The sequence below is a fragment of the Tenrec ecaudatus genome, chromosome 18, assembly GCF_050624435.1.
Source record: "Tenrec ecaudatus isolate mTenEca1 chromosome 18, mTenEca1.hap1, whole genome shotgun sequence".
NCBI classification, from domain to species: domain Eukaryota; kingdom Metazoa; phylum Chordata; class Mammalia; order Afrosoricida; family Tenrecidae; genus Tenrec; species Tenrec ecaudatus.
Genome location: NC_134547.1, coordinates 5,807,025 through 5,817,450, shown reverse-complemented (window position 1 = coordinate 5,817,450; position 10,426 = coordinate 5,807,025).

The window sequence follows — 10,426 nt, the reverse complement described above, 5'->3', positions numbered from 1 at the left end:
AACAGTTACATTCTTGGAAACTCATGGGCAGTTCTGCCCTTCCCTCTGGAGTCACCATGGGCTGGCATCAACTCAGTGGCAGTGAGTTTTGTTTTTAAATTGTGCCATGCACAATTGTAGACATGGTTAGACACATTTTAGTTCCAGGGGCCAACTAGTTACAATACAGTAAGACAGGTAGTAAAATAATGTCACATCAGATAGCAATTTAGTTAAGAAGCATAGCCGAGTAAATGTATACATAATTATGGAGGAGGTATCTAAGTTAAACTTTCCTGAGGCCTTCCTGGGGAGATGATATTTGAGTCAAGAACTAAACAGGGGAAATAGCAACATAATAATATTACAGTATTTCTAAGAAAAGAATATAGGTTTGATTATCTTTAAGAAGATGGCTTTAAAAAAGAGAAGAATGTTCTTCAGTTACTACCCATGTGTGCAAAATGAGAGTCTATAGGTTTAAGACCCACTACATTTATTTTTTTTTTGATCCACTACATTTATACCAAGAGTTTCCTGAATGACCATACCCTGGTCTAGGGAGTTTCTGAATTATGAGAGGAAGCAAGATATGGGAATATATAGGAGACATGCGTATTCCCAGAGAGTGGGGGCATGTATAGAGGTGCTGAGGCAGGAAAATATTTGTCAGAATTCTAATAACAAGAAAACCATAGTAGCTTGTACTGAGGGAGGGAGGCAGAGAGTGGCAGGACATAGACACAGGAACTAGAAATACAAGTCCTTGTAGACGATCCTAATACTGGACATTTTATTCTATCATGCAAACATTAGATAGTTGAGGACTGATGAATTTCACAGTCAACTTGTGGTTTATAAGCATCACCTGGCCTGTGCTAGAGAGACCAGGTCAAAGACACAAACAGAGGTGCTTCCAGGATCTCTGATGAATTACTGTACTAAAGTAGCAGAAATGGAGGGTGTGAGAACTGATTAGAATTAAGATGGCTTTTGAAAATGGAGCTGGTATATTTTGACCTGGGTTCACAGGACTTTATCAGGTGGAATCAGATAAAAATAATGGCCTAGGAGTTGCGCACAAGGCAGGCAAGGAGGCTAGCATAGGGCCAGGTACTGTACTCTGTGTTCTCTACGTCTCTGATTTCTTAGTGTAAGTAAGTCTGTATTCTAGCATAGGGCCAGGTACTGTACTTTGTGTTCGCTACGTCTCTGATTTCTTATTGTAAATAAGTCTGTATTCTAGCATAGGGTCAAAAGTGAGACTAGGAGCTGGAGAAGGGATAGGACTGGAAAATATGTCTACTAAATACTTGTGAGGTGGTACAGATACATAGGATTATAAGTTCATTTCTCTGAGGTCATTTATTTCTTTGAGTCATTTATTTTTGTCCAACAATGTGCATAGCATTTCCATTTACTATATCCCAAACACCAAAACATTCATTGGTGAGTGATTTTGGTGTGATACTACAATGGAATATAAAGCAGTCAAAAGGAGTGGAAAGTAATTCTCTTGATCATCAGCTAACTCATATTGGAAAGAAATCCTACAGACACAGTGAGAGAGACGTTCCATTGTGAATTTTGAACAGATGTTCCATCAGGAACGCCTATGGAGAGAACTCCTGTCATGCCCTGAATATGGGGAATGTTTTACCTTTGAGAGAAATCGTTTTATGTACAGTGAGCGTGGAAAAGGCTTCGCCATGAAACCATCTCACCATACATCAGGAAACGCATACAATAGGGAAAATCCCACATTAGAGGGCATTCGGAAAAGATTTCACCTTGAAGAGCAAATTCAATTGCTTTTCAACAGATTCAGATGGGAAAGAACCACTGTGAAACCGAAGCAGGTGAAAAAGGCTTCAGCATCAAAATTTGTCTTATTGTCCATCCCGAAGCTCATACAGGGACATGCTCAGTGCCGCTGGGTTGATGCCAACTCATAGCAACCCTATAGGATGGTAGAACTGCCCCCAGCAAGTTTCCAAGACGGTAGCTCTCTTTGTGGACACTAACTCGTTACAGGAGTAGAAAGCCACGTCGTTCTTCATACAGGGAAGAAGCCATTTATACACAGTTCATGTGGAAAAGGCTTCTCCCTGAAGAGTCATCTTGAACATCAGTGAATCACAAAGAGAACATGCTGAAGTCTTCAGGGAAAAAGAACAAACAAACATACCTCATGCAACATTGAGATTTAACACAGCAAGGACTTTTCGTATGGCAACTCTTATAAGCGTAAAAACAGTCTGATTATCCATCAGGCACTTGATGCAGGAGATGAGAAAGCTTTCCCCATGGGCTCATCACCTAGTGTAAGGACCAGCCTTTCAGCCAAGAGGGTCCTATGGAGCCATTGTGCAATTAAGCGTATAGCATGCCACCTCTTCCAGGAATCCAGCAACAATAAAGAGTGAATGTTTTCTTTAGCAGGCTTATATAATCTTTGGCCATGCAAGCCTCATCAATCACATACATTATTAGATGGGCAGTGTCTTACCCTAGAACAGCAGTTCTCAACCTGTGGGTCATGACCCCTTTGGGGGTCCAAATGACCCTTTCACAGGGGTCGCCCAATTCATCACAGTAGCAAAATGACAGTGATGAAGTAGCAACGAAAATAATTTTATGGTTGGGGGTCACCACCACATGAGGAATTGTATTAAAGGGTCACAGCATTAGGAAGGTTGAGAACCACTGTCCTAGATGTTCCCGGGCTCATTGGGGATGTAACCCAATACCAATACTGGGAGCAGGCAGAGGAGAGTTGCCCACCTCTTGAGCAGGGGGAACAATAGAAACAAGTCTGCTCCTGTAGATAAGGTCCTCTGGCTGCATAGTCATCAGCCATGGGCCGGTAAGAAATGTTTTTATAGTAGCACTAGTATGGGGAGATCTTGTGGGGAATGATTTGTAGTTAAGAGACTGTGACTGGGATCCATCTCCCACTTACAGTTGTGAAGGCCTTCCTTCACTAGAGTCTTGACCTTCCAGACTCTTTGCCATGAACGGAGAGGATTTGCCTGCATACACCCTCTCCCGGTCCTCCGTTTCCCACAGCGTACATGGATGTAAACTCAGAAGAAACAAAACCTGTGGATTCAGCCATGGCGGGAAAGTTAAGGCCAGTCGAGCAGGGCTACAAACGGATTCAAAATGGTCCCGTCCTGGCCCATGGACACAAGGCAGCACAGGAGGGGTGTAGCAGCAAAATCTGCATGTTGCCAAAATCAGATTTTTGAGGAAACAGGCAGCAATGCCCCTCTCAAAGATGGCAGCCAACCAACACATTTCAAGTGGTTAGGTGGTCACTATCTTTGAGCAAGGTATGGGGTCCCGCCCCTCAACCAAACAGGCCCCAAGGGGCGGCTGTGCAATTAGGGAAGAAAGGGATGATGAACAGTGGGGCCAAGAACTCTTCTATCCTGATGTCAGCATCAGAGAGAGAAAATGTATTTTCCAGCGGGTTTATATTGTTTGGGGGCATGCAAGCCCCATCAATCACATATGTAGTATGATGTGTAGTGTCTTTTTTTTTAACATTTTATTAGGGGCTCATACAACTCTTATCACAATCCATATATATACATACATCAATTGTATAAAGCACATCTGTACATTCCTTGTCCTAATCATTTTCAAAGCATTATATTGTTTGGGGGCATGCAAGCCCCATCAGTCACATACATAGTATGATGTGTAGTGTCTTGACCTTAGACGTTCCTGAACTCATTGAGGTAGCAACCCAAGACCAGTCTTGGAGACAGGCATCAGAAGGGGGTCAACTGACCTTGGAGCGGGGAGGACAATAGAACTTGTTTGCTCTCCGAAATAGGGAGCCTTTGGTCTCATAGAGAAGAGCCATGTGCTTCTAAGAGGCATCTTTAAAATAGCACTATTATGGGGGAGTATTGTGGGGATGGTTTTTAGTCAGGAGAATGTGACTGGGGGTCATCTCTGTCTCACAAAAGTGAAGACCTTCCTCCGGGAGAGTTAGTCTTCCAGATTCTTAATTGTGAGCGTAGAGAATCTGTCTGCATACTTTCTCTTCCTGGTCCTCAGTTTCCCGCAGCAAGCATCACTGCTTGTTTCCTACTAAGTTCAACATCCAACACATGGTATATTTGGCTGCTGTGCAATGCAAAACTGCCCTTATTTCTGTTATCCCTGAAATCAGCTGGTTTGAACTAGTTTGAATCCCTGATCAGGACAGTGGAGAACAGGGAAGTATGAAGGAGACAGAACTTCTTTCTTTGGTGCCTAAGTAAATAATAGTATGCACACATTTTTATGCTGATAACCTAATTAGGTGATAAATTCTTTGGCCGTTTGTATAATCTTGAGGACAGGACAAAATGGAACATGATTACACGGTGCCTTTGAAGATGAGTAAGGGTAAGTGAAGTAGCCAAAGTATTTTTTTCAGCGAAGGGAATGAGATCCTTACAATGGCATCGATAAGCTACGTCATGAGAAATGGAGACAATACTGAAGTTGCCAAGGACGACATTTTACTTGGGTCCACCATTTCCTGGGAAGTAGCAGTCCGGAAATAAACGATGTATTTCATAGAGCAAATCGGTTGCAAAAAGGCCTCTTTCCAGGGTTAAGCAGCAATGATGTCACTTTGACAACTGAGCTGTGCCTGACTTTAGCCATGGTCCTTTCATGTACACACATGGAAGTTGGACTACGAATGAGGAAGACGGAAGGCTCGATGTCTTTGAATGATGGTGTGGCTGAAGGATATGAAATGGACTCGCAGAAGAACAAACATCTGTTTGGGAAGGAGTATAGCTAGCATGCTCCTTAGAAATGCGAATGGCAAGGCAGACTTTCAACATGTTATCACAAGGGCCTAGCTCCTGGAGAGGGACTTCAAGTTTGGTCAAACAGGGAGCCGAGGAAGACAAGATGGATTTGACAGTGGCTGCCACAATGGGCTCACACAGTACTGATTGTGAGGATGGCACACGGCCAGACAGCATTTGATTCTGTTGTACGTAGGGTCAATATGTCAGCATCCAACATCAAGCAGGGTTGAATTACCACAAAAAGTATCCTTTCCTCAAGAGACTGTGTCTGCTTAAATATGAAAAGGACTGATCATAAGAGAGAGTGGATCCCTGGAATAAGCCTACTACTTACATAGAAAAAGTGACATACACAAATATATATATTTAATGCATGGAAAAATCATCCTTATTTTCTGCCAATTCCATTCCGTTGGCAGCTGTACATACAGTACTTCTGACCTAAACTACCGAGAGTTACGTAAGGCGTCTTGTGTTAAAGAGCACTGTCTTTCCAAGTGTGCGCAAGACCTCGTATGCCAGCTGCACTACAACTTGGTGTCTGCAGGACACACTTGCTTCTAACATGGTGTTATAGCTTTGGGGGCTCCATGTATTCTTTCAGGATGCTAACTGTCAACCCAGAGGGCCTCCCAGCCCCCCTAATTGATGATCTACCGACTCCGACTACTCAGCTGGGTTTGATAATGCACAGAATGACTCATGGAAAATGCTACACTTGCAATGACGGTTTCATTGTACTGCACAGGATACAAATGAGCAGAGGCACAGGGGATGGTCTGGTCAGGTTCCCAACATTGTTTCCACGACAGTCAAAGGGGACTCTCTAACCTTCCTGGTCTTTCACTGGAAGAATGGTGTGAAGGCAGCACCTGGCCTCTTAATGTCGTCACACAGGAGATACAAACTCAAGATCAGTATGACAGCCCAAGGTTGATTCCGATGAAGCAGATAAGACATAACTCCCTTCTTCTTCTTCTTCTTTTTTTTTTTTTTACCAATTCTGACACCAACCATCCTTCGCATGGCTCTGTACTTCTCCCTAATTCATTGGGTTCCATAATTCATTGAAATGTCCACACACAATATCCATGTTTTTGAAGTTTACGAGGGGAGGAAGTGGTTGCAATTCAGGTTCAAGAATGCCAGCAGCAGCTCTTTGCTGAGGGTGGGGTCATCTTAGCTATGCCGAAGGCAGTCCTTTCTCTGCTCCATGTGAAGGACGTCTTTGACCCGACTGACCTCGGCTCAGCTATGGTGAGTGGCACAAAGCCCCCTTTAGCTCTGCTGTTGTACCTGGAAGCACCCCCCTGCATCAGTCAGGCTCGGCCTAAAGGAACTCGGCTATAATCCTGTGGGTCAGCAAGCCTAAGTCCACTGACAAGTGCCCTGAGGCATTCCACTCCTCCAGCAAGTGTCCTGCCTGAAGATGCTCAGTTCTCTCGCACTGTGGGCTGAGATGACCACCCATATCATCCCTGCCAGTCTCCGGGTTCTGCTGAGTTTGCCCCAACTGTTCCTTTGTGGCTGTTTTTCATTTTCTCTCTGGTTTGACTGCTCTCTTTGCTGAGTCTAGGAGACTCTCCATCTGGGAACCCTGATCCAAAGGATGTGCTCCACTCTTGGCTTTTCTTTCCAGGTGGTCATGAAGTCCCTTCTCTGAAGACCTCCTTGACCTACGGGAAGAATGATGCCAGGACACGTGGAGATTTCCAGAGAACAGCCGAACCCACAGACATGGAAAAGGACAAGGGCTTTCCCACAGAGCCATCAGAGAGAAAGCCTTCCCTGATGCTGCTGGCCAGAAAGAATTTAGACTTCTAGTCTCCTGAACTGACGATCATGATTTGCCACTGAGAATGACAAATTGAAGAGGAATGGTGTTCTATTCTTTGTTTAAAAAAAAACAACAAAAACATTCCAAGGTCTATAGTAGAGTGTCAGTGGTAGATAAAAATCATGTGACTATAACGAACATCAGTTAATACAACCATTATTCAGCTTTATATACCAACCAGTAATGCCAAAGATAAAAATTGAAAAATTGTACCAATTTCCGTCTGAAATTGAACAAACATGCAATCAAGATGCACTGACAATTACTAATAAAAGGAAAGCAAGTTTTGGAAACAGTAGTTAGAAAATACAGCCTTGGTAACAGAAACAACATCAGAGATCACATCACTGAACTTTTTAAGTCCAACAACTATTCATTGAAAATACCCTTTTTCAAAAAAAAAAATAGAAAATACCCTTTTTCACACACACTCACACAGCGACTATCCACAAGAATCTTACTGAAATCTCAGAGGAACCAAGTTGACTATATCTGTGGAAAGACAACGGAGAAGCTCAGTATCAATCAGAACAAGGCCAGGCGCAGATCATCAACTGCTCGTATTCAAGTTCAAGTTGAAGATGAAGAGAATCAAAACAAGTCCATGAGAGCCCAAGTACGACCTTGAGTATGCATCCCACCTTTATAGAGCATCTCAAGAATACATTTGATGCAGTATTCATTAAGGGTGGAAGACTGAGCGAGTGTAGGGAACCATCAAGGGCCTCATCATGAAGAAAGCAAAAGGTCATTTAAAAAACACGAAAGAAAAGGAAAGTGGGGGTGGTTGGGGAGAGTGAAGGGAGAGAAAGGGGGTACCCATCACAAGGTTGGATATATAGTCCCCACCCCCCAGGGGGATGAATAACAAAGGTGGGTGCAGGGAGACAATGACAACAGACAGTGTGAGATACGAAATAATAACAATATATAATTGATCAGGGATTCACAAGAGTGGGGGATGGAGGGGAGCTCATACCAAGGGCTCAAGTAGAAAATGTTTTGGAAATTATAATGGCTATATATATATTCGATGTATGGAATATTATAAGAGCTGTAAGAGCCCCAATGATTTTTTTAAAAGAAGCATCAAAATAGAGTCTCTGAAACTTGTTCTTGAGCATAAAGTACCTAAATAGAAATGAAGAAATTATGTAAAAGAGCTGAAGAGGGTACTCCAAGGAGCAGGTTGAGAAGACAACCGTATTATAATGAAATGTGGAAAAATCTGAAGGGAGAAGACTAAAATGGAAGAGCACTATTGGCATTTATTAAGTTGAAAGTACTGGGGGAAATTTAAAGTCTTAGGTTTCACTATTGAAATGTTTCGTGTGCAAAATATTGAATCAGTTCTCACTGACTCATAGCACCCTTATATACTGCTCAGCCCTGTGCCATCTTACTACCATAGGAAACACCGAAGGAAAACGGAAGAAACAGAGTCACCAAACCAAAAGGAATTAGTTAGCACTCAGCCATTTCAGGATGGAGCACATGATCAAGATCCAATGGTATTTTTTGACTTGCTTTGTTTTTGAGCCAATGGCCTCGAAGGAAGAAATCCAATGTACACTGAAGACACCGGTGAAAAACCAGGCTTCAGTAACTGCAGAACTACCACTTGTGCTGTTGCAACAAACAGATGCCGTGCTTGACGTGTGTTTCATCTCTGCCGAGAAAATTTGAAGGCAGCTACCTCGCTAACTGATGGGTGGAGATCTCCATTGATGCCCTTCCAAAAAATGGTGAGCCAACAGAATCCAGGAATTATCAAACTAATGCCATAAACAAGGAACGGTACACTGACAGAGTTGCCAGAAATTCAAACCTGATTCAAAAAATTATGCAAATAAAGGATAATATTATGGAAAATAAGAATTCCAGAACTGTGTCCATGTAGAACCTACCTGTCCATAGATCAAGGGCTGGCCATTGGAACAATACAAGAGGATGGTGTGCAGTTTAAAATCAAGAAAGGTGTGTATCAGGTTTGACCTGATCCTTTGACCATACTTATTCACTCTGCGGGCTGAGCATGGTATCAGAATTGGGGAAAGCCTCTGGAACGACCATCAAGAGGTAGATGACACAACCTTGTTTGTGGAAAGCTAAGGAGGGCTTGAAACACTTACTGATGAAGATCAAAGACTTCATCATGGATCGCACCTCGGCGTAAAACAAAAATCCACACAGCTCGACCAAGCCACATGTTGATAAACAGAAATTATGGAAATCGTCAAGGATCTCCTTTTTAGATTCCACAATCAATGCTTACGGATGCATCAGTCAAGAAAGCAACATATTACAATGGGGAATTTTGCCCCAAAAGACTATTTTAAAGTTTTGAAAATAAGTGCTGTCACATTGACTACTAACGTTCCCTTGTTTGAAATCATGGTATTTTCAATCACCTCGTATGCTTGTGAAAGGTGGGCTAAGGCAGATTGAAGAGGTGATGCCTTTGAGTTAGACTACTGGCATAGAGTGTTAGGGAAACCAGGGCCTGCCAGAAGAACAAAACAAAGTGACTTGGAGAAATTTCAGCCAGAGTTCTTGGAAAGCAAGGATGCTGAGACTTTGCCTCAGGTACTTGGGTCTAGTGTTTAGAGAAGGCTATCATATTTAGTGAAGTGGAAGTAGAGGCTTAGCAAAAAAAAAAAGACTATGAGATGGATTGATGCCGTAGCTGCAAGAGTGGGCACAAACAGGAATGATTGTGAGACTGGCTCAGTACTAGGCATTGTCTCATTATGAAGTACACAGTAATGCGTGGGAACTGGTAGCCAACATCCACCGTAACAAATCGCCTGCAACCACACCTACATAAAAATATGTAACATTTTAAAAGTGTGTCCTTTTATTTATTTCCTTTTTTAAAAAAATTACTTTCTTGTATTTGGGAATTGTATAACGTTTGATCATCTTATTTTCATCATTTTATATTCTCAAATGCCTTTAAGGAAACGCTTTGCATTTTAGAAACGTTTTTAATTATTTTTTTTACGGTTTTTAATTTTTTTAAATCATTTTTTTTCACCCTTTAAAATCATTTTTAGAAACGTTTTTATACAGTTTCCCTTGACCACTATGTTTAATGGAAAGCTCCCAACACAGGTCCCTTTGTGTCCGGCCAAGTGGGCGCTTATCTAAAGGTTGGTGCTTCAAACTTACCAGTTAGGTGCAAGGGAGAAGCCTGACAAACTCGCTTCCATTTGGTTTGCAGCCCAGGAGAGCCTATGGCGTCCAACAGGGCCACCATGAGACACAATAGACTATGGCAATGGAGCGGGTGGTTTGGATGGCTCCAGGTATTGACTCCGCGCTTTAAATTGGTGTCTGATTTCCTTCTAAGGCACTTCCTGACCTGTTCCACATCCCTAAGCCCAGGACTGCAGATGCCCACTGCTTTCATCAACTCCTTGGACTTCACAACCTTACTTTGTCTAAAAATCACCTGTATGTAACAGACGCTCCCTCCCTCAGGCTCTGGGCTCCATAGAGCGCGTCCGCGCTGCCCGTACGGACACGGCTTCTGCACAACATGGCCGCTCCCACGGGACCCCGTGGGCGCCGCCATTTTTCTTTTTTCCTTCAGGAGCGCCGATGGCCCGCAGCTAGCTGCACGATCGCTTGATTAAACCGGCGTTTGAAAAAAAGACTTGCCACGAAGAGGGAAGCGCGCGGCGTTAGCCGGTGCACCTGCGATTCCTCCCCACCGAGCCCTTACGGCGGCCTCTTACGTCCAAACCCCGGGGTGGGCGTGCTTACGTGATACGTGGTTACGTCA